At 38.1% G+C, this 25,554-nt stretch overlaps 1 pseudogene; it reads right to left on the reverse strand.

The window, feature by feature from the left end:
* Positions 1-277: 277 nt before the first annotated feature.
* LOC118714592 lies at positions 278-25,421 on the reverse strand (annotated as a pseudogene).
* Between the last annotated feature and the right edge of the window lie 133 nt (positions 25,422-25,554).

The following is a 25,554-nucleotide window of genomic DNA, read 5'->3' on the forward strand; positions in this document are numbered from 1 at the left end:
TAGAAAATACCCACAACTTCTTGTTCTTTTCTATACCCTGTGCTCAACAATATTTCATCAGTACTCCTGTAGCTAGCATACCTAGCCATGTAAACTGACCTTCCTGCCTTTATGTTCTCTTCTGTGAAAGCCATTCAACCTAACATACTAGAATCTTGATTTAAGGTTTGATGGAGTTCTGTCAGAAAGTTATCTAAGGTATGGCTTATAATTGCATGCTTGATCCTCTTTTTTTTCAATGTTTTTATTAAGAATTTGGATGAAGACATAAAAAGTACTACACACAGTAGTACTTTATAAAAAGTGATGTGACACTGTTCTGGTATCCCGGAATTGGTTCAATAATGACATAGATAGGCTATCTTTGTGTGTAAACTCCTGTAAGTTTCACAATATTGGGTTGATCATATTGCTTGAAAACATTGGCTTCTTGTAATAAAAAAAAATGTATTTTTAGTTTCTTAGGAAGATCTTTACATGTTTTAATAGCAACAGCAGTTTTGCACTTTAATTTGCTCTAAATATTTCACAAAAATTTCCCTTGCCCGGTAATTCTCCCAATGCGACACTTTCATGCTTGAGAATCCATTTCATATCCTTAGAAATAGGATTTAGCAGAACTACACCTGATTTCTTAGTGATGGCTAGTTTTGTTGTATAGTGATAATCTGTAAGTATAGGGATGTTTGAAAAACCAGTGTTTTAAAATGTCATACAAATTATCAACATATTATGGTAAAATGTCTCCTTTGTCCATCAGAATATACAGAAAGGACATATTCACCAAGTTTCCCATGGCTCTCATGTACCAAGAAGTCGCCTTGTTTTAACAGATCTGTGCTTCTATTCTTGGAGTTGCACCACGGCGCCACTCCTGTTCTGCCCGGGCTTTTCACTTACAGGGATTGAAATACAGAATGTTGAAAAGCCCAATGCAGATTTTGGAGACTTAATTATTCCAGAAATTGAAAGACAAATAGCCAAAACCGGTTTGGCTCAATGGATAGAGCTTCGGCCTGTGGACTGAAAGGTCCCAGGTTCGATTCCGCTCAAAGGGCATGTACCTTGGTCGCGGGCACATCCCCAGTAAGGGGTGTGCAAGAGGCAGCTTATCCGATGATTCTCTCTCATCGATGTTTCTAACTCTCTATCCCTCTCTCTTCCTCTCTGTAAAAAATCAATAAAATATATTTAAAAGAAAAAAAAGAAATTGAATGACAAATAGACTCAAATTTGGATAGCATCTCCTTCCTTTCAATAAATGTACCTGATCATGCATCTTGTTCATAATTTATTACCAGAGGTGGCTCTTTTCCATCATTTTATTGAACTATTTACTCTGTGCTGTAAATTTGGCCTCTGCACCTCAGCTGCTACAATGACTATTTCAGCTTTTTAAGTGTCTCTTTATGGCTCATCAGAAGCACAGTATCAGTCCTGGCCATGTTACTTAGTTGGGTGGAGCATCATCCTGTACACCCCAAGATTGCAGGTTTCATTCCCTATCAGGGCACACACCTATATGCGGGCCTCTCCGGAAGGTGTAGCTCTCTCTCCCTCTCTCTCCCTCTCTCTCCTTCTCTCTTCCCCTCCCTCTAAAATCAATAAGCATATCTATCCTTGGAGGAGGATTAAAAAAAATAAAGAAGCACAATATCACACTTCTTTTCATAGGGCTTAATTCTTTTCTCTAGCTCCAGGACAGCCTCCTTCCTCGTTTAATGTATCTGCTGTTCTGCATAAGTTCCTTTGCTGAAATTCTCAGTATTACTTGCAAACTTTGTGCTGTTAAATTATTCCACATAATTTTATTTGCCTAAAGATTTTTCTAGTATGGCAGTATTAAACTCAATTTTTTGCTCTTGAGCAGCTGATGTTTTGTAGTTATTGTATCCTGTGGTATGGTCTACCTACTCAGACCAACATTTGAATCTCTGTATGAACATGCACTATTTCCTCTGTAACAAGACAAGTTATCTGGCTGTATTAATAAAACATGACAGTTAGTGCTTTTATAATTTATGCTTGCATCTTGTGTAAGGTGTCCATAAGTAGAGAAAGTATGGTGTCATGATACTGATTCTGATGAAATTGTGCCACTTTCAATGCCAATACCTACTTAACTAGGCAATGCATGAAGTTTCGTTGTGGTTTGTAGTAATATTTCTTGGCCTTTTCAGTTTCTTTCCCTTTAGCTAACGCTTCTTTATATTTCTCTTTGGCAGAATTAATTTCTTTTATTAATTGTCTATAGCTAGCTAGATTTTAATTTATCTGCTTCTGTATTTGATCATCTCTACCTCTATCTGCAGATGAAACATATATAATATTTCTTCACCTGCTGCTTATCTTTGATAATCATGCGAGAGAATGTGTAAAGGTCTAGAATTAAGGCCCTCTGTATGTGTCTACGTTTTTCTACCAAATTGTTACATCCACTGAATCATAAGTCAAGACATTAAATACATTACTGACATAATTTTTTGGCTAGTACTTACCTTATCAACTTGATTACAAAGGTTCTATAAAGTAGATGCATTTTTTAAATCACTTTTTATCCTCAGGGCCATACATTTCTTTAATGTTCCCATAACCATAATTCCAAGTCTTGCAATTTTAACACAGCTTCATGTTAATTCTTCAGGTCACTCCCAAACCTCAGTGTTCAATAACACTGTCTTATGCTCCATACTACACAAGTGAGTCTTCTAATCAGCACATGTCTCACTACTATCTTAGCCAAAGTAGCCATATCTTAGCCAAAGTAGCATGTCCATGTTGAAGGATTACGCATGAGGAATGAGAAAGAAAGTTGAAGGATTACGCATGAGGAATGAGAAAGAAACTCAGTGAAGCCTCACAGGAATGATCATAAGTCTAACCAGCAAACGTGAGCTGGAACCTGACAAACTGGAGCACCTCATACACTGGAGCCAGTTGTCACCCCCAAATTTCTCCTCCTTCTCCTGCTCCTTCTTCTCCTTCTCCTTCTCCTTCTCCTTCTCCTTCTCCTTCTCCTCTTTCTCTTTCTCTTTCTCTTTCTCCTTCCTTGTTAATTAAAGGATAGAAGGTTCTTCCTCTTCTTCTTCTTCTTCTTCTTCTTCTTCTTCTTCTTCTTCTTCTTCTTCTTCTTCTTTCTTATTTTTTTTTCTTTTTCTTCTCATGGTGGATGGGATGTGGCTCTCATACTAGCTCAATTTTGGTTTGAGTCAATTGTAGTAAATTGGTGTATATAGGTTGGTTTTTGCTTACTAGATTATAAGCTCCATGTGAGCTTAATGCATGCCTCACTCATATATGTATATAATATAAACAACTCCAAAAAAAAAAAAAAAAGACACTCACTCAGAGACTAAGCCCTAATATTTTAGTTAGGTAAAGCTACTATAACATTTTACCAGAGACTGGGTTGCTGAATTAACAGTTTACTTCTCACAGTCTAGAGCCTGGAAGTCTGAGATTAGGTGTCAGGATGGTTAGGTTCTTGGTGAGGTCCTGAAATAAACCTTCTTGGGGAGAAAGAGCTCAGGTCTCGTCATCTTATAAGGGCGTTAATTCCATGCTGGGGCTCTGCCCTCAGATCTCATCTAAACCTAGGGACCTCACCAAGACCCCATCTCCAAATATCGTTACACTGGGGATTAAGGCTTTAACATATAAACATTTGGAAGACATATTCAGTCCATAATACCTAATATCTTGCATAATTATTTGAAAACAGAGATATCTATCTAGCACATGTTGCCCATGAGTTAAATTGATTTTATAAGGAATTAGTGAAAAAAATAACATAAATATACAAAAATAAAAATAAACACTAAAAGGAAATAGTCTTAACTTTAGAAACTAGTGAAAATTTTTCAGAAGAAAAAAAAAAATGTTCAACCAGGCCAGAATGGCTCAGTTGGTTAAGTATGTCATCCAGTGCACAGAAATATTGCCAGTTTGATTCCTGCTCAGGGTATATGCCTGACTAGTGGGTTTGATCCCCAGTTGGGGAGCATATGGAAGGCAACCAATTGATGTTCCTCTCTCACATTGATATGTTTCTTTTTGTCTCTCCCTTACTTGCTCTAAAGCTGTAAAAAAGAAAATTAAAAATTTCCATAAACTATTGACATTTTTATAGGTAAATGAAGATATTCTGTTGATAGCATCATTCCCTATCAGATCATTTTTACACCCAAAAAGTATCTATTAATATTTTAATCTGATTGTAAAGTATATGAATACCTAACCACTATACTATATACCTAAAACTAATAAAAATAATATTAAATATAAAGTATAATTAATTTTTTTAAAAAAATACATTGTTTCTGAATTTTTAGATAAGGGAAATCGACAGTCGCTTATCCCCAAATTCCATAAGCACACATATCACATTACAAACATGTGCATATCATGGGACTCTGAGTCATGAGAGAATTAGTGGTCATAAGATTAAGTAAATTGAACAAAACAAAAATATCATTACAGATGAGGAAGTTGGCCAGATGAAGAAATATAGGTAAAAAAGGAATAAATTACTAAATATATAAGAATGAATTTGGTCTCATAAATGAATAGTCATTGAGAAATGAGTATCTAGAAGTTACATTAGAACTTACCACATAGTTTTACAATATGGAAAGTCTTTCTAACTTAGTTTTATAAATATCTTACTTCACACTAAATGTTTATTCATCTGCAACAAATAATGTTGAGCCCTTTAATTATTTCCATTAGAAATGTTATGTGATCAACTCATTCAGGATTTGTTGCCCAGAGATGGTAAAAGCAAGAAAAACAGATACGTTAGTATATTATAGAGTAATGTTAATTGTATTCTTATAAATAATAAGTGCTTCATCTCCTGATAGATTACTTAGCACATGTAAAGCATTCAAAGTAATCGTTTTAGAATAGAATCTTGAGAAATAAACAGCCCCAATTTCCATAGCAATCCAGTCTCTACAGGAGAAATTATCATTGACTTACTCTTGCAGAAAAACATCAGGAAAAGTTATCTCTAGGTCATTAGGATGAAGGCTAATGCTATGAGAACAGGAAGAGTTACCAAAGGTTTGCTTATATTCCTAATTGAAAGGCAGGAAATAGCAAGATGACTTTTCCTCTTGATTTTTATTCCAGTGATTACATGTTGACCAGTTGTTAATTAAAGAACTGAAGGAGAACAGATCCAAGATGGTTGCGTAGGTAAACATACCTTAACTGCTGCCATGCACAATAATTCCAAAACTACAACTAAAAGACAAAACATCTATCACCCAGAACCACGGGAACACTGGCTGAGTAGAAGCTCTACAACTAGACTGAAAGAGAAAGGAGCATTTCACAAGTGCTGGGAAATTGAGATACAGAGGCACACATGCTATACGGGCTGGCAGCAAATCCTGGCTAGCGGAAGGTGTTGCTTTCGTCATCCCGAAAAGCTCCCAATCTCTCCAAAATCCAGTTTCTGGGGAGAAGCTGTAGTGTCTGCCATTGGGTCAGAAAGTGAGGGTGGCTTGCTTACAGAGCTGCACGCAAGAATAATTGTTTGCTGTGCTGGGGCATGAGATGCGGGGACTGTCAAAGAGGCAGAGATGGCTGACGTCCTAGCCTAGGGATGTTCTGAGACTCTGCCCTGCACAATCTACAAACACATCCAAGTAGCGGCTTCTCTATTGTTGTTTAACCTAGCAAACTTGCAACCTGGTGCAGACAGCTCCAAAGCCTCCAAGTTCCAAGCAGGCAGGAGAAGACTGTGGTTCTCACTGTAGCTCCTGCAGGATGGCCTCAGACAGTAGCTGAACTGTACCCCATTGGAGATCCAGAAGTCAGTGTACCTAGTGGTCAGTGTGAGACATCCGATTTCAACTCCTTACATCCATAAGTGACACATTCAGGAAGCAGACTCAGTGAGCATCAAAGCCCCACTGAAAAAGACCTGCGCCATAAGCGTGTCTTTATAGCGCAGCAGTTCTTTCATTATAGAACTGCTTAACTTAGAGACCCTATAACTGTACTATAAAAGATGGAAATTAGTACTCAAAGTACTTTTTCCAAAAAAAATTTCCAATTTATACATTCTTGCCTCAAACATTTACTTTTTCCATCTGGTTTCACTTTTACAAAGATTATGTGATGCACAAAGAAGTTAAGTACAATATTTTTCTGTCAACTGTTTTGAGGAGAGATAAGCATTCTTTCTCATGGCAACCATATAATGTTTGATCCTGAGCACCTTATACACACATAAAATCATAATTAGTGTTGGATTTCTTCAATGCAAATTTACACAATTTCTTAAGAAGAGCCTATTGTAATCTCTTAAGTGAGGTATTCCTAACCACCTATAAAAATTAGAAACTTGTTTGGTTTGGCTCAGTGGAGAGAACATTGGCTCGAGGACTGAAGAGTGTCCGGGTTCAATTCCAATCAAGGGCACGTATTACGTACTTCATACTTTGGTTGCAGGCTCAAGTCCTGGCCCCAGTCAGGGAGTGTGTAGGAGATAACTAATTGGTGTGAGTCATCAAAGTTTCTCTCTCTCTGTCTCTCCCTCTTTTCCACTCTCTCTAAAAAAATCAATGAAAAAATACCCTCAGGTAATGGTTAACAACAACAAATTTTCAAATTCAAATTTTGGGACTAAATAAACTTAGCATTGTGTCATAGCACTGAGAACTCAAGGGGGGTTGGGGGAAGCTTTCTGGTTTTCACCATGGCAGATTGGATGGTTTGAAGATAAAGGATGGAATAGGTGGAGGGAGAATGGGCAGGAGAACCAGAAAAGCAAACAAATATAAAACAGACACAGAAAAGAGGACTAGAACCCAGTAAGTACAAAATAGAGTGAAAAACCCTACTTAAAGAGCACTGTTGAGTTGAGTGCTTTTCCAGTAAGCAAGATAGACTTTTCATAACTGAGCGCATGTTTATTACTGAGGCCCAGTCCTCCCTCATACTTAGGTTGTATATATACTGGGAGATGGTATGTGGAGAGGGAATATTGGAGAAACAAGAGCATCAGCTTACACACTTGGGCATCAGAGTTGGAAATTCTGGCTTCTTTGTGAAACTAGGCAAGCTAGTTTAAACTCCTAAGTTTCAATCTTCTCAACATTTAAATAATAGTTTCATAGGACAATCCTATTAAATAAGATAGTAATATGAATATATTATGTATCACCCTAATATATAAAAGTCAGGGGCCGTAATGACTGCAATAACGGGACTGAGAACTGAACAGCAGGCTGCATGTGACGACCAGGCTGGCGGGGGTGGGGGTGGGGGTAGTTGGAAGCTCCAAGGTAAAAACACTTGTACTTTACTTGGTAAAAAAAAAATACCTGTCTCTCTCTGATGATGAGTGATATTGAGTATTTTTCATATATCTATTGGCCATCTGTCTGTCCTCTTTAGAGAAGTGTTTATTTGGGTCATTTACCCATTTTTTAATTGATTGATTGTCTTACTTTTGTTGAGTGGTATTAAGTTCTTTATATATTTTGGAAATTCACTCCTTATCAGATGCATCATTGGCAAATATGTTTTCCTATAAAGTGGGCTCGCTTTTCATTTCAGAAGTTGATTCTTTTGCTGTGCAGATGCTTTTTAGTTTGATGTAGTTCCATTTGTTTCGTTTTTCCTTTGTTTCTCTTGCCCTAGGATAGTGGTCGGCAAACTCATTAGTCAACAGAGCCAAATATCAACAATACAACAATTGATTTTTTTTTTTGAGAGCCAAATTGTTTAAACTTAAACTTCTTTTAACACATCTTCTTTAAAATAAGCTCACCCAGGCCATGGTATTTTGTGGAAGAGCCACACTGAAGGGGCCAAAGAGCCACATGTGGCTCACGAGCCACAGTTTGCCGACCCTGGCCCTAGGAGAAGTTTTGAGATTTTTCTGCCTGTGTTTTCTTCTAGGTTTTTATGGTTTAGTGACTTACATTTAAGTATTTTATCCATTTTGAATTTATTTTTGGGTATGGTGTAAATTGGTACACTAGTTTCATTTTTTAAAAACTTATCTATCCAGTATTCCCAACACTATTTATTAAAGATACTGTCTTTATTGCATACTGTTGCCTCCTTTCATACCCGACAAAATGGCTATCATCAATAAATCAACAAACAGCAAGTGCTGGTGCAGATGTAGAGAAAAAGGAATCCTAATGCACTTTCAGTGGGAATGCATAATGGTGTTGCCACTGTGAAAAACAATACAGAGTTCCCTAAAATTAAAAAATGAAACTGACTTTTGACCTAGCAATCCCATTTCTTGAAATATATCTTGAAACACCAGTCAGAAAGAATATACACACCCCCATGGTCACAGCGGCATTATTTACAGTAGCTAAGATCTAGAAATAACCCAAGTACCCAACAGTAGGTGAGTACAGTAGATAAAAAAATCTGTGGTGCATTTATTTTCAGAATAAAATACTAGGTTACTGTTTAAAAGAAAGATATTTTACTCTTTGCAACAAAATGTATGGAACTGGAGTTAAGTGAAATAAACCAGTCAGTGAAAGATAAATATCATATGATCTCACTAACTTGTGGAACCTCATAAACATAACAGACTGCTGAACAAAATATATCCACAAGCATGGAACAGATTGATAGATCTCTGAGTGTGTGTGTGTGGGGGGGGGGCGGGGGTGGAGGAGGCAGGAAGAAATTAAACAAAGAGCTTACATCCAAATATGCATAGTCCATGGACACAGACATTAGTGTGGTAAAGGCCTGGGGTGGGACCGGGTCTAGGGGAAAATAGGGGACAATAGAAAACAAACTTAAGAAAATAAATTTACCTGCCAAGTTTTCTTAGGAGTCAACCTAATTTAAAATTTGCAGTTCAAGGCAGCCATCTGGAACTTGACTACCACTGGGGAAAGGAAGGAGATCACTTCCATTGTACAATGGAGATAAAAAGTGTTTATTTCCTCTCCTGCTGATTAAATTTTAAAGGGAAAGGTTAAAATGGAGACTATGAAAGCAGAACTTTTGTCCCATATGTTCTCATTGCCTACCCATGTAAATTTGAAAGCACTGTGTGAACCGACAGCTCCTAAGACTGCTAATAGGAACTGAAACAATCTAAAATTAGATGTTAATGGGGGAAATCTCAGGGGACTCTAAAACATGTTTTTTTGTTTGTTATCTTTTGGGTTATTAAGTAAATGTTGTAAATCATAGGTCAAATGTTTTGACATGCTTCCAAACGTCAATTCCCTCTTACACTGAGCACAAATACCAAGAAAAACACTCACAATGTAATGAGAAATTCCTTATATTAAACAAACAAAAGTCACAACTATCAAGACAAAGTTGAGCTGTAGAACTATGTAAGGGGGAGATAAAAACAAACAACACTTGAGAAATTAATGAAAAATGTCCATTTACCAGAGGCCCGGTGCACAAAATTTGTGCATAGGGATATGTGTGTGTGTCTCTCAGCACAGCCTGCACCCTATCCAATCTGGGACCCCTCAAGGGATGTTTGATTGCCTGTTTAGGATTGGGCCTAAATGGGCAGCTGGACATCCCTCTCACAATCCAGGACTGCTGGCTTCCAACTGCTAGCCTTCCTGCCTGCCTGATTACCCCCTAACCACTTCCCTGCCAGCCTGATGGACACCTAACTGCTCTCCCCTGCCTGCCTGGTTGCCCCCAACTGCCCTCCCCTGCAGGCTGGTTATCCCTAACTGCCTTTCCTTGACAGCCTGGTTATCCCTAACTGTCCTCTCCTGCAGGCATGAATCCCATCCCAACTGTCCTCCTCGGCAGGCCTGGTCACCCCCAACTGCCCTTCTGTGAATGCCTCGCCCCCTGCCAACTGCCCTCTCCTGCAGGCATGCCCCCACCACCACCACTGTTTCCCCTGCAGGCCTAATTGCCCTTAACTCCCCTTCTCTGCCAGCCCAGTCATCCCTAACTATCCTCCTTTGCAGGCTCGATTGCCCCCAACTGCCCTCCCTTGCAGGCCTGGCCCCTCCCAACTGCCCTCCTTTGCCAGCCATCTTGTGGTAACCATCTTATGTCCACATCTTTGACCACATGGAGGCGGCATCTTGTGTGTTGGAGTGATGGTCTATTTACATATTACCTCTTTATTATATAGGATACTGTGTCATTTTGAGAGAGAAAAAGAATGATAGTGAGAGATAGAAGATAGAGAATGAGATAAGAGAGAGTGAAAGAGGCAGGAGAGAGAGAGGGGGGAACTAGGATTAAACTAAAAATCTAGCCCTGGCCATGTGACTTAGTTTGTTGGGCATTTTCCTGTACACCAAAAGTTTACTGATTCAATTCCTGGTCAAGTTGCAGGCTCATTCCAGAGATTGTGCAGGAAGAAGCCAATTGATGTTTCTCCCATATCAATGTTTCTCTTTCTCTCTCTCTCAAATATATATATATATTTTTTCCCCTTCCTCTCTCTCTAAAATATATATATATATATGATAATAAAAAGGTAATATTCTAATTACACTGGCAGACCTTCCAGACATCCTTCCAGACAAAACCATGGTAATCTGATCGAGGCAGAGGTGGTTAGGGGTGTTCAGGCTGGCAGGGGAGGAATCAGGTTAGCGGTTAGGAGACAGCAGTCTCAGATAGCAAGATGGATGTCTAATTGCCAGTCTGATTGTAGGGTCCCAGATTGGATACGGTGCAGGCTTGACTGAGGAACACTCCCACCCCCCATGCATGAATTTCATGCACCAGGCCACTAATATATATAAAACAATATATTTAAAACATAAAACACTAAGAATCTAAACCAGTCTTTACATATAGAGGGGACCCCTTGCCTTCAATCATAAACTCAACCCTGACTTGCCAGCAATTCAATAAAATCTTTAAATTTACCAGAATTTTAGGAAATGCCAGTGAATGGTCCTGCCACTGACAATTTTATTAGCTACAAGGGGAGAGGGATAATACATTAACAAATAAATCTGTGCAGAAATGGCTTAGAAAAGTTATTAATTTGACAAACTTCATTCGGAACTTCAGATAGAGATGACAAAAACAGACACTAACATAAAATTTTAATAAAATAAGATTAAAATAAAGAATATGTAATGTGTGATTGAAAGTAATGGGAGTTAAATGGAGTGAAGAGATGGTGATAGGTATCACACTGAAGTGATGAGCTGATTTAAAGGGCCTTGTATGCCAGGCCAAGGAATTCAGACTTGATTATCTAGTCAGAATCTCAATTAATAGGGTCTCAGAAATTTAAATTTTAACAAGATTTTAGGATATCTCACACTAAATTTTCTAGTCCAATCAGAAAAAAATAAACTTTTGGCTATTATCAGAGATCATGAGCATGGCTGATATATTTTTCCAATATAATATAGCATTATTATTTTTTCATATTCTTAGAATTATGCATTATTAAATTTATAACAGTGACTTTTCTTTTTTTCCCTTTTCTTATTTTTTGTTTTTTTTTTTTTTTTTTTTGTTTTTTTTGCTTTGCATTGGCTAAGATTGCTTTAATAAAAAAAAGACTGACAATAACAAATATTGGGGAGGATGTGGAAAATTGGAATCCACATACATTGCTAGTGGGAATGTAAAATGGTTCTGCCACTTTGAAAATCAATTCGACAGTTCCCTCAAAATGTTAAGTATAGAATTATCCTTTGATCCGGTTGTTTCACTCCAAGATATATACCCAAGAGAACTGAAAACATACATCCACACTAATATTCAAAGTGCTATTATTCAAAATAGCCAAAAAGTGGAAACAACCATTAATTGATGAATGTCCATCAACTAATGAATGGATAAACAAAATGTACTACATTCCAAAATGGAGTATTATTCAGTCATAAAAAAGGAAAGAAGCATTGATACACACTAAAAGAAAAGAAGAACATGAATGAACCTTAAAAACTCTATTAACGAAAAGAAGCCAGACACAAAAATCCACAAATTGTATGATTCCATTTATATGAAACTAGAGGCCTGATGCATGAAATTCATACAAGGGGCTCAGCCCTCACAGCCCTGGCTTCATCCAGAAGGTTGTCCGGTGATATGCTAATGTCAGGTCTAATTAGCATATCATACTTTTATTATTGTAGATGTCCAGAAAAAGCAAATTTGTAGAGACAGAAAGTAGATTCGTGATTTCTGGAGCTTTGCTGGTAATGTCGATCCATGTCAAGTCAGATGCTGAACATTTTGTCATGAACTTCCAAATCAAGATCTAGGTCTCCATAACATACAAACATGGAATAGTGACACCAGATGCTGGCACTCTACTCAGAGATCCCCACTGGGACAGGAAGGAAGTAAATCTTAGAGTCTTGCACTTACATCCCTTAATCACACAAAGCAGTAAATCACCGCCTTTCAATGTGTCACCATGATCCACACCTGAACATGCTGGGTGTCAAAGTAACCTCCCGAGAGTACTATTGCTGCTGGCGCTGTGCAGCTCGGTCCAGGGACCGGAGAGCGGATCCCCACCTGGACACCTCTCAGACCCAGATTTGCCTGAACCTTGATCCTTGATGGCAAGGCTGTGGATGGCCCCACGTTCCTTCTGACTCTGGAGCCAAGCCCTCCTCTCCTGCTTCCTTCCCTATGCCATTGCCTAGTCCCTTTTTCTCTTTCCTTTATTAAAAATGTTTAATGTTGGCATCATTATGTTCCCATTAAGTATGTCAGTGGTTTTTCAATTGAAACACAAAAATGCCATTTTTATAGGTAAATAATGTGTAATTATCAGGATTTACCTATAATTCCAGTTATCTACTAAAAATTCACGAATATCCAAAGGAAAATGTAAAACATTTCAGGTTGTTTATGAATTAGCTGAATTAGGAAGGTTTAGGAAATAAAAAAGTTCCATGGGAGAGGAATGCATAGATGGGGACTTGAAGACGCCAGGGTGCTTATCTTACTTGTACAGAGGATGGAGAAATGCCTTAGGAGGGAGGGGTCCAGGCAGATGGAAACATTTCTGCCCTGAGCAATTCAAACAGCCTTAAATCAAGGACAGAGATACCTCTGGCCTGAGCAATTAAAATGACCATAAGTTAGATCAAAAGTAGCCTGACCTGAGCAGCTGGGAGAGTGGTAAGATAAACATCCCCAGGCCAGCACAATTGAGAGAAAGCTACAAGATAAAATCGAAAGTGACTCCAGCCTAAACAGATAAGATGACCAAACAGAGGAGAAGTGCAGATGTGGGGGTCAAGGGAGCTGATTTCAGGGCTAAGATCTCCAGCCTATTTAATGCCTTAAGACAAAGAAAGCTGTGGTCACCCTTCTTAGGGGACCGCCTCTGTCCCTGCAGGAGGGAAGAGTTTTGGAATTAGGAACTTAGAGGACACATTCCTTAGGTGACCCCTCTGTCCCCCTGTGCCAAGGGGAGCAGAGTTTTAGGCTTAGAATTTAGGATTAAGGTTTTAGAAGTAGTATTTGCTTGCAATAAAGTTGCTGTTCTTTTTCACCTTTTCACCTACCACCTTTTGTCCGTGGCTTCATTCTACAAATCCATCTGGACAAGGACCCAGGAAAGAAATCATCCTGCTCAGTAAAATAAACCAAATCACTTATATATCTTAAATCTTATTATAAATCACTTATATTGTATATCTTAAATCTTATTATTAAACATAAAAACTCTGTCATAAGCATGTCAAAAACAAGTCTTACTGCATATAAGACTTGTGTCCCGCAAATACCAATTGAGAGTCTAATATGCCAGGCTAGAGACACCACAGTGAAGAAAGGAAAATTTTTGTTCTCTGAGACTCTAAGACTTAGAGGTTATATTAATAATTCGAACAAGCCTTTTAAAGTTACCTTAGAACTAGGCTTGAAGTAGGAAAACTGGATTCTAATTTTATCTTGGTCCTACACTAACTGAATTATTTTGAAGAGAAAAAAAAAGGTCTCTACCCATGACATAAAAAATTATTATATTGTTGACAGTATTACAGATCTCTCCTCCCATGTCTCCTTTTGTTCCCTCTACTGAAGTTTTTTTAATTAGACATCAAAAAAATGTTTTTTATATAATCTCTACATATCACCTAGCCATAAGACTTCAAGCTTCTGTTATTCCCAGATATTATAAATTTTTATGCTTTTCTTAGGTATGTCAATCATTTGTTAATATCTGACTTTAGAATACATTTAATTTGAATTTTGCTCAATTTCTTTAGAGTAGGAGTTCTGTTTTGTTTATTGCTTCATTTTAACTATCATTTCATTTGTACTTCTGACATGTGTATTTCCCTTCTTTAATTTCTTATTATTCATAGAGTCATAGAACTAGTTAGAGACAGGACAAAGTATTGACCTAAAGGACAGCAGATTCTGGATTTTTCCTCTTGAAAACCTTATAGAAAAAAGGTAAAGGACCACCAGAAAGCAGCCTATATTCCCTCTAAGAAACATAGCATGACCTGAGCAAACTGTGCTTACTTAGGACCCAATTTTTCCAAAATACAAAGGAAAGACAAAACAAACAAAACAACACACAAAATATTTATAAGGGCAAACTAGTTTTATAAAATTATTTCTCTTAAATTTGAGACATTTACTTACTTTATTCCATTTTACGTATTTATAGATTTTTTAAATTTTATTGGTCACATTGGTTAATAGAATCATATAGGTTCAAGTGTGCATTTCTGTGGTACATGATCAGTATATTACTCTGTGTGCTCACCACCCAAAGTCAGATCATCTCTGTCACCATATTTTTGGCCTCTTTTATCCTTTCACTTAGCATAATCCTACCCACTGTGGACAAAAAGGGGCTAGATGCTAACCTGGTTTACCCGGGGAAGGCCTGAATGGCAGCCTTGCAAATTCAAGAGACCTCAACGAACCACAAAGAATGGTCTGAAATTAAAACCTTTAGTTAAAAAGCATTTTATAGTGGATAGTCACGTCCTAAGCCAGCATCTTCCCTAACAAAGATCAACTTCCATCTTTACTGAGCCTATTATATCTTTGCATCTAAGATAACAGATCTGTGGCATGCCAAGCTAACTTGTAACTTCCCTTTTTCTGTCCCCTCCCCGCTTCCCCCATGCAGGGCACAACCAGGGCACCCTGACACCAGGACAGGGATCACAAATTCCTTCATTGTTATTGTTATCATGTTAATTGTTGATTGTTCCCACCTATGTAAAAGAAGCATGTGTCTACCACTTTACTTTTATCCAATCCCAGAGGTCCCTTCCTCCCTTTGGTTTCTTCTGCTCCCTAATATATCACCAATATATTTCATGTAGCCTCCTTAGTTCTCCACTTTTGATGGTAATTTATAAAAATAGGTGAAAAACCACCATTTTCCAGAGCATTATCCTAATACATTGAGATTCTGCTTCCTGGCAACTGTCGACAATTTGGCTCAATCAAACTCATAAGATTCTTTACAGGTTTGAATGTCTTCTTGCATGAATACCCCCTTCCCTCTGGTAACTACCATACTGTTCTCTGCGTCTATTGTGTTTCCCTGAAAATAAGACACCCTCCGAAAATTAGACCTAGCGCATGGAAAGATAAGACATCCCCTGAAAATAAGACCTAGCGCAACTTTGGGAGAAAAAATTCATATAAGACACTGTCTTATTTTCGGGGAAACAGGGTATGAGTTTCAGTTTTATATCCCATATAAGTGTTTTTTGGCTTTTTCTGACTGACTTATTTTGCTTCATATAGTATTCTCAAAGTCAAATGGCGATATTTCATCTTTTCTTAGAGCTGAGTCTAACTTAAATGTTAGCCTCAGAACCATAAAAACTCTAGAGGAAAGCATAGGAAGTAAAATCTTAGCATTTCTCATGGAAACTTCTTTCTGATCTATTACTTTGAGCAAGGGAAACAAAAAAGAAATAAATAACCACCACCACCACCCCGCCCCCAATCAAACTAAAAAGGTTTTGCACAGCAAAGGAAGCCATCGATAAAGTGAAAAGACAACCCACTGAATGGGAGGACATATTAACTGATACATCTGATAAGGGCTTACTATCCAAAATTTATATGGAACTTGTAAAACCCAACACCAAAACAAACTATCCACTTAAGAAATGGACAAAGGACCTGAATGAACAGTTCTACAAAGAGAACATAAACATAGCTCATACACATATGAAAAGATGCTCAGCGTCACTAATCATTAGAGAAATGCACAATGAGTCGTCACCTCACACCTATCAGAAAGGCTACCATCAGCCGAAACCGGTTTGGCTCAATGGATAGAGCGTCGGCTTGGGGACTGAGAGGTCCCGGGTTCGATTCCGGTCAAGGGCATGTACCTTGGTTGCGGGCATATCCCCGGTAGGGGGTGTGCAAGAGGCAGCTGATCGATGACTCTCTCTCATTGATGTTTCTAGCTCTCTATCTCTCTCCCTTCCTCTCTGTACAAAATCAATAAAAAAATATATATATTTTTTTTTTTTTAAAAAGAAAGGCTACCATCAATCAATCAACAAACAAGTGTTGGCAAGGATGTGGAGAAAAGTGAACTCTACTGCACTCTTGTACCTACTGTGGGAAGTAGTATGGCATTTCCTAAAAAAATTAAAAATGGAATTGCCTTATGACCTAGAAATTCCACTTCTGGGAATATATCCAAAAGAAACCCGAAACACTCATTTGAAAGCATATGTACACATCACAGTCTTATTTATAATAGCCAAGATTGGAAGTAGTCCAAGTGCCCATCAGTAAATATGTTTTAAGTGCTTTCTAGGCCTCAGGAACAGTAGAGAAGATAAAAAATTAAAAATAGAAATAAAACATGTTCCCTGTTCAGAAGGACCTGCCAGTTAAGTTCCTCACTTTCACAGTCTGTTCTACAGGAAATTGAAAGGAAGCTATTAGGGTCTGGTGGGAGGGAGGAGAATGTGGGGGTAGGGAGGTTCATTTTCTGTTGGTGTTAATCCTCACCCAAGAACACTTTCCCATTGATTTTGATTTTTAGAGAGAGTGGAAGGCAGAGGGAGAGATAGAGACTTCGATGTGGTAGCTTCCAGCATGTACTCAGATTAGGATCAGGGAACCTGCAACCAAATATGTGCCCTTGGCTGGAATCTAACCTGAAACCCGTTAGTCCACAGGTGATGCTCTATCCACTGAGCCAAACCAGCTAGGGCAAGGAGGTTTTAATAAGGATTAGGGCCTCAGGGCCACAAAAACAAAACCCTGCAAAACCCCACCCTATCCTCCCAATTTTTATCCCTGAATATTTTCTAGATGGGACATTAAACTGAAAGAAATCAAGATAACATTGTGTTGTTGCAAATGATAGGAGTTCCTTCCAATCAGGTGCGCAAACCTCAGAGGGAAGGTAGGGGAGGGTGAAAGTAAAGGGGAGAGATCAACCAAAGGATTTGTATGCATGCATATAAGCCTAATGAATGGACACAGACCCCAGGGGAGTGAGGGCATGATTAAGGGGGTGGGGGCAATGGGGAGATAAGGACACAAATGTAATATCTTAATCAACTATAATCAATAGATAGATAAATAGATAACATTGTGTGGAAAATGCTTTTCCAGAAGTACAGAAAAAATCGAATTTGCCTTTCAAATTCCTTTTGGTTGTTATCAAGATGAATGAGTCAATAGGTAAAAAGCCTTTAAGAAATCAGGCTTTAGCTGAGACCGGTTTGGCTCAATGGATAGAGCGTCGGCTTGGGGACTGACGGGTCCCGGGTTCGATTCTGGTCAAGGGCATGTACCTTGGTTGAGGGCATATCCCCAGTAGGGGGTGTGCAAGAGGCAGCTGATCGATGACTCTCTCTCATCGATATTTCTAACTCTATCTCTCTCCCTTCCTCTCTGTACAAAATCAATAAAATATATTTAAAAAAAAAAAAAAAACAGGCTTTAGGCAAATTGCCTATACAGTCAAGGGAAAAAAATCTCTTAGAGATTCTTATCAGTTCAATAACACCTCAGTGTCCTCCTCGGATCCTAATTGCCTCTAAAGAGTGAAATGCAAGAAAGTTTATCTTATAGGATATTTTAAAAGATATGAATGAACAACCTAGATTTATTTGCCCAACTTGCAAAACTACTTATATTATCATAACTAGTATAACATACATTGTGGGGGATATACTCCAGAAATGCTAGCGTATCAGTTAGGAAAACAATACTCCAGAGAAGAGAAATTGCTGCCAATAACCAAATATGTCCAAGAAAACTTGGAAGAATACAGTAATGTGTAAATAATACACAAACTGTCATTAAAGTCTTCTGCAAGAAAGTTTTTCAGTTTTGCTAATTCATACATCTAAAAAGAGAATACCCTTTCTTATCCTCAAAATCATTGCAAATCACAAGTGTGCCCAGATACGGTCTAGGGAAATCACTGAGTTTTAAAATTTCTTTACATGAATCTACACGATTTTATTCTGGAATATTATTGAAATTAAAAAAAAACCACAAAAAACTAATCACTTTGAGAGAAAATAGTCAAATAATTCAAAATACAAAACCCTCACTTTCATATGAAAAGTTAAAAGTAATTCATGTCAGAACAGCTTGTGCAAAATCTCTGGAATCCAGAGAAACAATGTCATGTATGTGGGGCAAAGATCCTCAGTCTGATGGAGTGGGGTGCGGTGTGGTGTGACGACAAGAACAGTGAATAGGGAGCTAACAGAGAGCTGGATCGTAGAGATCCCTGTGCACTGCAGTGAGGCGACCTGCTGCTTGTGGAAGTGAGTAACCAAGTCAAGCAAGCTTTCTATCTGGCAGTCTGAGTGGATGAGAAAGTAAGGGCTTGATGAGTGTGTGTGTGTGTGTGTGTGTGTGTGTGTGTGTGTGTGTGTATGTGTTCGTGTGTTTTTTCCCAGAAGTAATATATGTTGAACACGTGTAGTTAATTTATTTCTCACCTGTGATTTTCTTGTAATAATTGTTACCCTAGGCCAAACTATGTATGTATTGTTCTCAAAGAACCCTGAGTCTGATGTATGAAGGAAGACAATGAGAAGAGTACAAAGATTAATAAGGTCCTTTATGTTCAGGAGCAAATAAGCTAAGGGAAGGCCACTCCTTGGTAAACATAATGACTGTTCTTCTCCATGCCTCCAGTTTATTTATTCTACCCAATTTCACCCTTTCCATACCCTTCTGGTGCTACTAAATCCTCATCGTCTTCTACCCTAATTCCTAGCAAGAGCTGGTTTAATTAAATCTTCAGCTTATTCTATGCAAAGAAGAAAGAATATTAACAACTTAAAATAACTTCAGTTTATGGTGATACAACCTTCCTTTGAAAATCCCTCTAAAGTTACTTAAAAGTTTATATTACTGGATAGCTTCACTTTTGTGGAGGGATTGATGACCCTCTGAACAGTCTAAGAATATTCTGTCAAAATCATTAAAAATCACAAGTGTGTCCATATGTGTTAAAATTCCTATACAAGAATCTACACAAACATATTTTTAAATATGTGGAAGAACCACAAGAAAATATGGTGCCAGTTAGTCTGCTATTACAAGTCATAGAAGAAATAAATGAACAAAAGTAATGGCAATATTTATGAAAAGGAGTCATGGTTCACATATTAGAACGTGAAAGTCACCATTACATCGTAACAAGTAAAAAGTTGAACAAACTGGACAACCTGCAACTCTTTTTAGATCCCTAAGAGAATGTCAGAGGGGAGACTGTCACCACAGATTGGAGAGACATAAAGGCAAATGCAGAGAATCAAACCTAGCAGGCGGAAACCTCTGCAGGAACCACAGCCAGGTTAAGAAAACATAAACTAGAGCTGACCAATTGCTGCAGACTAATGTGGACACATCTCAGAGATAAACACTCCAGTGGCAGCCAGTCATAGGAGGGGCCCTGACTTTGATGAGTTTTACCTCTTGGAGCCTGACCAGGTCCTCACAGTGAAGATTAGAAGAATTCCCTCATACTTCCAGCAAGGGGAGGGGAAAAGAAACCATTTTGAAACATGGCAGAGCACTTCGTTCTTCTTAGCAAGGTCTGTCCTCAGCAGAAGCCATTGAACAAGAGCCTAACCTATTGGGGAATTACCAGAACCTAAGAAAACCAGGGGGAGGAAAATGCACAACCCTAGTCCTCTGCAGACACCCATCCCACCTAAGGGAGAGTGAGGGAGGCCTGAGAAGCACATGGGAAGTTTACGGTCCAGAGGCACAGGCTTACTGAACTGAAACCTAATCGCAGGACTAAAAATTGCTTTTCGTCCACCACCATGCAGTACCGCTACATGACTAAAGGCCAATTTACAGCAGTCTCTTTTACCTGGTACAATTAACCAGGCATTCTAAAAGGCAAAACAAAAAACAAGAGAAAAACACACATATACAGTGTGAAGAGACAAAGCAAGCACCAGAACCAGACTCAGAGAGTGGCAGGGAATTACTACACTGGAAATTTAAAACAACTGTGACTAAGGAGCCAGGGCATCTAGCAAATAAAGTTGAACTCATGCAAGAACAGATGGGCAATGTAAGCAGATATAGGAATTCTAAATCTAACAAACAAAAAGCCCCACAAAAATAAGTGCTAGAGATAAAAATAAATAAATAAATAAATAAATAAATAAATAAATAAACTAACATAAAGGAAAAATGCCTCTTGAATAGGTCATTCATATTAAAAAAAAGAGAGGTGACAGGAATTACTAAAATTAGGAATGAAAGAGAAGATGTCATCCAGGACCTATAGAAATTGAAATAAACAGTAGTTTTATGCCCACAAATCTGATAATTAAAGTGAATTTGATAACCTAGACAAATTTTTGCAAGATACAAAGGAAGATATACACATGACAAGAATATAAAAAGATGACCCACATCATATGTCATCGGGGAAATAAAAATTCAAACAAAGATCTATTCCTACACAGCTGTGAGAATGGGCAAAATTCAAAACACTGACAACACCAACTGCTGACGAGCATGAGGAGCAACAAGTACTCTCGTTCATTGCTGGTGGGAATGCAAAATAACACAGCCAATATGGAAGACATTTAGTATTTTCTTACAAAACTAAACGAACTCTTTTGATATAATTCAGCAATTTCGCTCACTGATCTTAACCAAAGTTCAAAACTTATGTCCACAGTAAAAACAGATGTTTATAGCAGCTTTAGTTTTAATTGCCAAAATGAGGGTGCAACCAAGATAGCCTTCAGTGTGTGATTGAAATATAAATCTAGACAATGGAATGTTTATTATTCAGTGATAAAAATAAACAAACTCTCAAGCCATCAGAAGACACAGAGGAAATTTTTTTTTTTCTTTACAGAGAGGAAGAGAGAGAGGGATAGAGAGCTAGAAACATCAATGTTGAGAGAGAATCATCCATCAGCCACTTCCTGCACACCTCCGCTGGGGATGTGCCCGCAACCAAGGTACATGCCCTTGACTGGAATTGAACCCGGGATCTTTCAGTCCGCAGGCCAACGCTCTATCCACTGAGCCAAACCGGTTTCGGCCACGGAGGAAATTTAAATACATATTGCTAAGTGAAAGAACCCATTCTGAAAAGGCTACCTATGTTTTCTCAAACCCATAAAATATACATCACCAAGAGGCAATCTAATGTAAACTATGAATTTTGGGTGATGATGGTATGTCAACATAGGCTCATCAATTTTCGCAGAGGTATCATTCTGGTGTGGAGGCTATGCATGTGTAGGGAAGAGAGTATATGAGAAACCTCTGTAGCTTCTTCTCTGTTTTGCAGTAATCCTAAAACTGAGCTAATAAACGAATGTCTACTTTGAAAAAAGCGAATAGACTGAGTGTTTGCACAGATGTGGGAATGAAGTGAGAGTGAGTAAGGAAGATGCCTTCCATGCCTGAGTCAAGATGGTGCTGTGTAGCACACAAAGAAAATGCAGTGAGAGTCGCAAGTTTGCTGGAGGTTGGGGTGGTGGCACTGGTGTTGTTGATAGTTGTGATCTGTTTTGGCTTGAGGCATGGTGTGGTTCACTGGGGAGCCAACTCTGAAACAGATTATTGGAAAGGAAGCTTATCAAGGAGTGTCCCTAGAATCAACATCGGTGGGGGAAGTAAAAGCAGCAGAATTAGGCCGATGAAGTTGGACTTTGGTTCAGTAAAAATACCTCAGCCAATATCCCTGGGAGCTCTGGAGCTGGGATGGCCCTCCGATTTGTCCTGACTTGAGATACCGGTCATCGAAGGCAGACAGATGTGTAACCTTGGATGAGGTAGACATGTGCGGCTGAGGGAAATTTCTAGGGAGAACTGACAGCTCATAGCTATCAGGAAGGACATTCTAGCAAGTAGGGAGGGTGTGGGTGACCAGGCACAGCATTTACAATAGGATATCTTTGGAAATTCTAGTAAACATAGCTATTATTCCACCCACAGGATAAAGAGCTGTGCTGGAAATGTAATTATCACTGCTTACCTAGGTGAGTGCTGTTAGAACGTCTCTTTTTTGGAACAGGATCAGGAAGAACATCATTTTTTTTTTTAAACTGCCATAATCAAGGCACTGTTCTAACATCCTCTTGTGTGTTAGTTCATTAATTTGTGACAATAGGAACATTTTAACATCTTAATTTTTAGGGAAGACTTAAGCTTCAAGAGATCTACCTGACTTTACATTCTCCTATATTTTGCACTAAAAAGATTTGATAGCCGAAACCGGTTTGGCTTAGTGGATAGAGGGTCGGCCTGCGGACTAAAAGGTCCCAGGTTCGATTCCAGTCAAGGGCATGTACCTTGGTTGTGGGCACATCCCCAGTGGGGGTATGCAAGAGACAGCTGATAGATGATTCTCTCTCATTGATGTTTCTAACTCTCTATCCCTCTCTCTTCCTCTCTGTAAAAAAATCAATGAAATATATTTTTAAAAAAAGCTTTGATAGATTGATCTTTTGAGGTTAGAATAGTTCTGAAATATAAGGCTCTGCCTAGTGGGAAGGTTTGGGGAAAGAGTGCCATTTGAAAAATGGGAAGTTCTGGGAGGCCGCTGAGCTTTTAAGAAAGAATGTGTTAGGAGGTAACAGAATAGATAAACTCTCCAAGGAGGGTTGGATGAGTGAAAATAACCATTTCATTCACTTTTTCATGTAAAAAAATTATCAAGCCAAATAAAATTAAGCCAGTGATTATTCAGTAATGTCGGCTGTACTTTCTAGGCAAATTCCATTGTAAATAATAAAACCTTTTCTTTTTCTTTTTTGTTTTTTGTTTTGTTTGTTTGTTAATTCTCACTTGAGGATATTCATTGATTTTTAGAGAGAGTGGAAGAGACAGGGATATATATATATATATATATATATATATATATATATATAGAGAGAGAGAGAGAGAGAGAGAGAGAGAGAGAGAGAGAGAGAGAGAAAGATAGAGAGGGAGGGAGGGAGAGAGAGATATGGATGTGTTATATCGATTGTTTGCCTCCCACACAAATCCTGACCAAGGCCAATATATATGTCCTTGACCAGAATCGAATCGAACCTGGGACTCTTCAGTGTACAGGCCAACACTCTATCCACTTATCCAAACAGGCTAAGGCAAGCCTTTTCTACAGTCTACCAATTGTCTATTACTACTCATAATGAGAAATGTTTTATTAACTTTAAAACAATAAAAATTATTGTTTTAAAGTTAATAAAAAGGAGAAACAACCTGAATCTTATTTTGTATCTGACCCACATTGAGTCAACACATAACACAATATAAATCCAATACCCTGACTCCAGTTACTTAAAAGAAGTTTTTCAATTTACATAGCACATATTTTCAAGTTTAAAATGAGTATAGCCCTGATTTCCTGAGAATATATAGGATTCATGAAAATGATTCACATAGAAATAACTTCAGGGCACAGAGAGATAAAGCAAAGAGTTTGTTTTGAGGAGCATTGAAAAACCATGGGATATTTTGCCTTCAAAAGCATAGAACTTATAAAAGTGCAATGAGGTATGTTGGAGCCATATGGGAAAGAATTAAGGAATTCAAGACTCCAAATTTAATGGAGATTTTTTAATGGAGCGTCGGAAAATAGCCATATTCTGGAGACTGAATGAGAGAAGTGAGAGTACTCTGTCAGGTAAGGAAACCTATTAGCATGGTTAAAATTTCACCATGACTTGATCTCAGGAATGGAGTGTTTTATATTCATAAACTTCACAAATTTGTGCCACCCCATCCTAGATTTCTTCCTCAAAATTCCAAAGTATCTTCCATTTTAAAAATAAATAATGGTCTCTCTCTCTTGAGTACTAATTATGTATTTTCAAATGTCTACTATATGTTAGCTCAAGAAAATCATGCTGTTATATCAACTTACAAAGTGTTAGTCTTATTTCTATTTCAAGCATGTTTCCTTCTTCCCAACTCCTGTCCATTTATATGATTCTCTCAATTAAAAAATATATTTACTATTTTATTATATTATCATCACAGTACATTCACTGATAACACTTTTATTTTACAAATGAGCTTAGTGAGGTCCAGAAAGATTGAATATATGATTAAATTTACAGAACAACATGAAGGGAGGATTTGAGCCCTAGGCTCTCTGTCGCCACAAATGTACTTTCATGGCACCAGGTACATGCTCCACGTTCCTCTTTTCAACAAGAAACTATTACCTGCCCTGGCTGCTGTGGCTCAGCTACTTGGGAATCATTTAGTGCACTGAAGGGTTATAGGTTTGATTCCCATTCAGGGCATATGCAAGCATTTCAGGCTCAATACCCTGGCACAAATTTGTGAAGTTTATGAATATAAAACACTCCATTCCTGAGATCAAGTCATGGTGAAATTTTAACCATGCTAATAGGTTTCCTTACCTGACAGAGTATTCTCACTTCTCTCATTCAGTCTCCAGAATATGGCTATTTTCCGAAGCTCCATTAAAAAATCTCCATTAAATTTGGAGTCTTGAATTCCTTAATTCTAGTATTGAGTCTTGTGTTTATGCATTATTTTGAAATTACTTTCCCACATTTTGTATCCTAATACTCATCCTTATTTGCTAATGTTTCAATTACTGTGCTGGAATCCTGATTTGGTTTTCTACTTCTTTTCCCCTTTCTTCCAAGCCAGCTCAGCTCACAAATCACTGTTAGTTTTTCTATTCTCAAAACATTGCTTCTACTTGGCTACTTCCTTACTCAAAAAAAAAAAAAAAATTTTTTTCTTGGCTTCTTCCAACCTTTACAATACACTCCTTACCTTGGAAAACAATGCCCTTCACAATCTGTTTCAATCTGTTTTCCTAAATGTGTCTCACTGCTCCCGAATACACCCAGTCCTCAAGTCAAACTGTGATCTATTCATGGTAAGTCACACACTGAACTCACCGGTGTCTGTGGAAATTCCCGCCTCTGGTTCTCACACAGGCGGTTTCCTTCATCTGGAAAAATAGTAAATGCTACCCTGTAGTGAATGCCCATGATCCTCCAGGCACCAGGCTTTTTTTTTTTTTTTTTTTTTTACAGACGTGATTTCTAATCTTCAAAAGAACTTCCTAAGTCTCTATGGCACAAGGAAAATAAGTCTTTCAATATTAAGAAATTGGTACAAGAT

This window comes from Pipistrellus kuhlii, unplaced genomic scaffold (genome assembly GCF_014108245.1).
Source record: "Pipistrellus kuhlii isolate mPipKuh1 unplaced genomic scaffold, mPipKuh1.p scaffold_m20_p_10, whole genome shotgun sequence".
Classification (NCBI taxonomy): Eukaryota; Metazoa; Chordata; class Mammalia; order Chiroptera; family Vespertilionidae; genus Pipistrellus; species Pipistrellus kuhlii.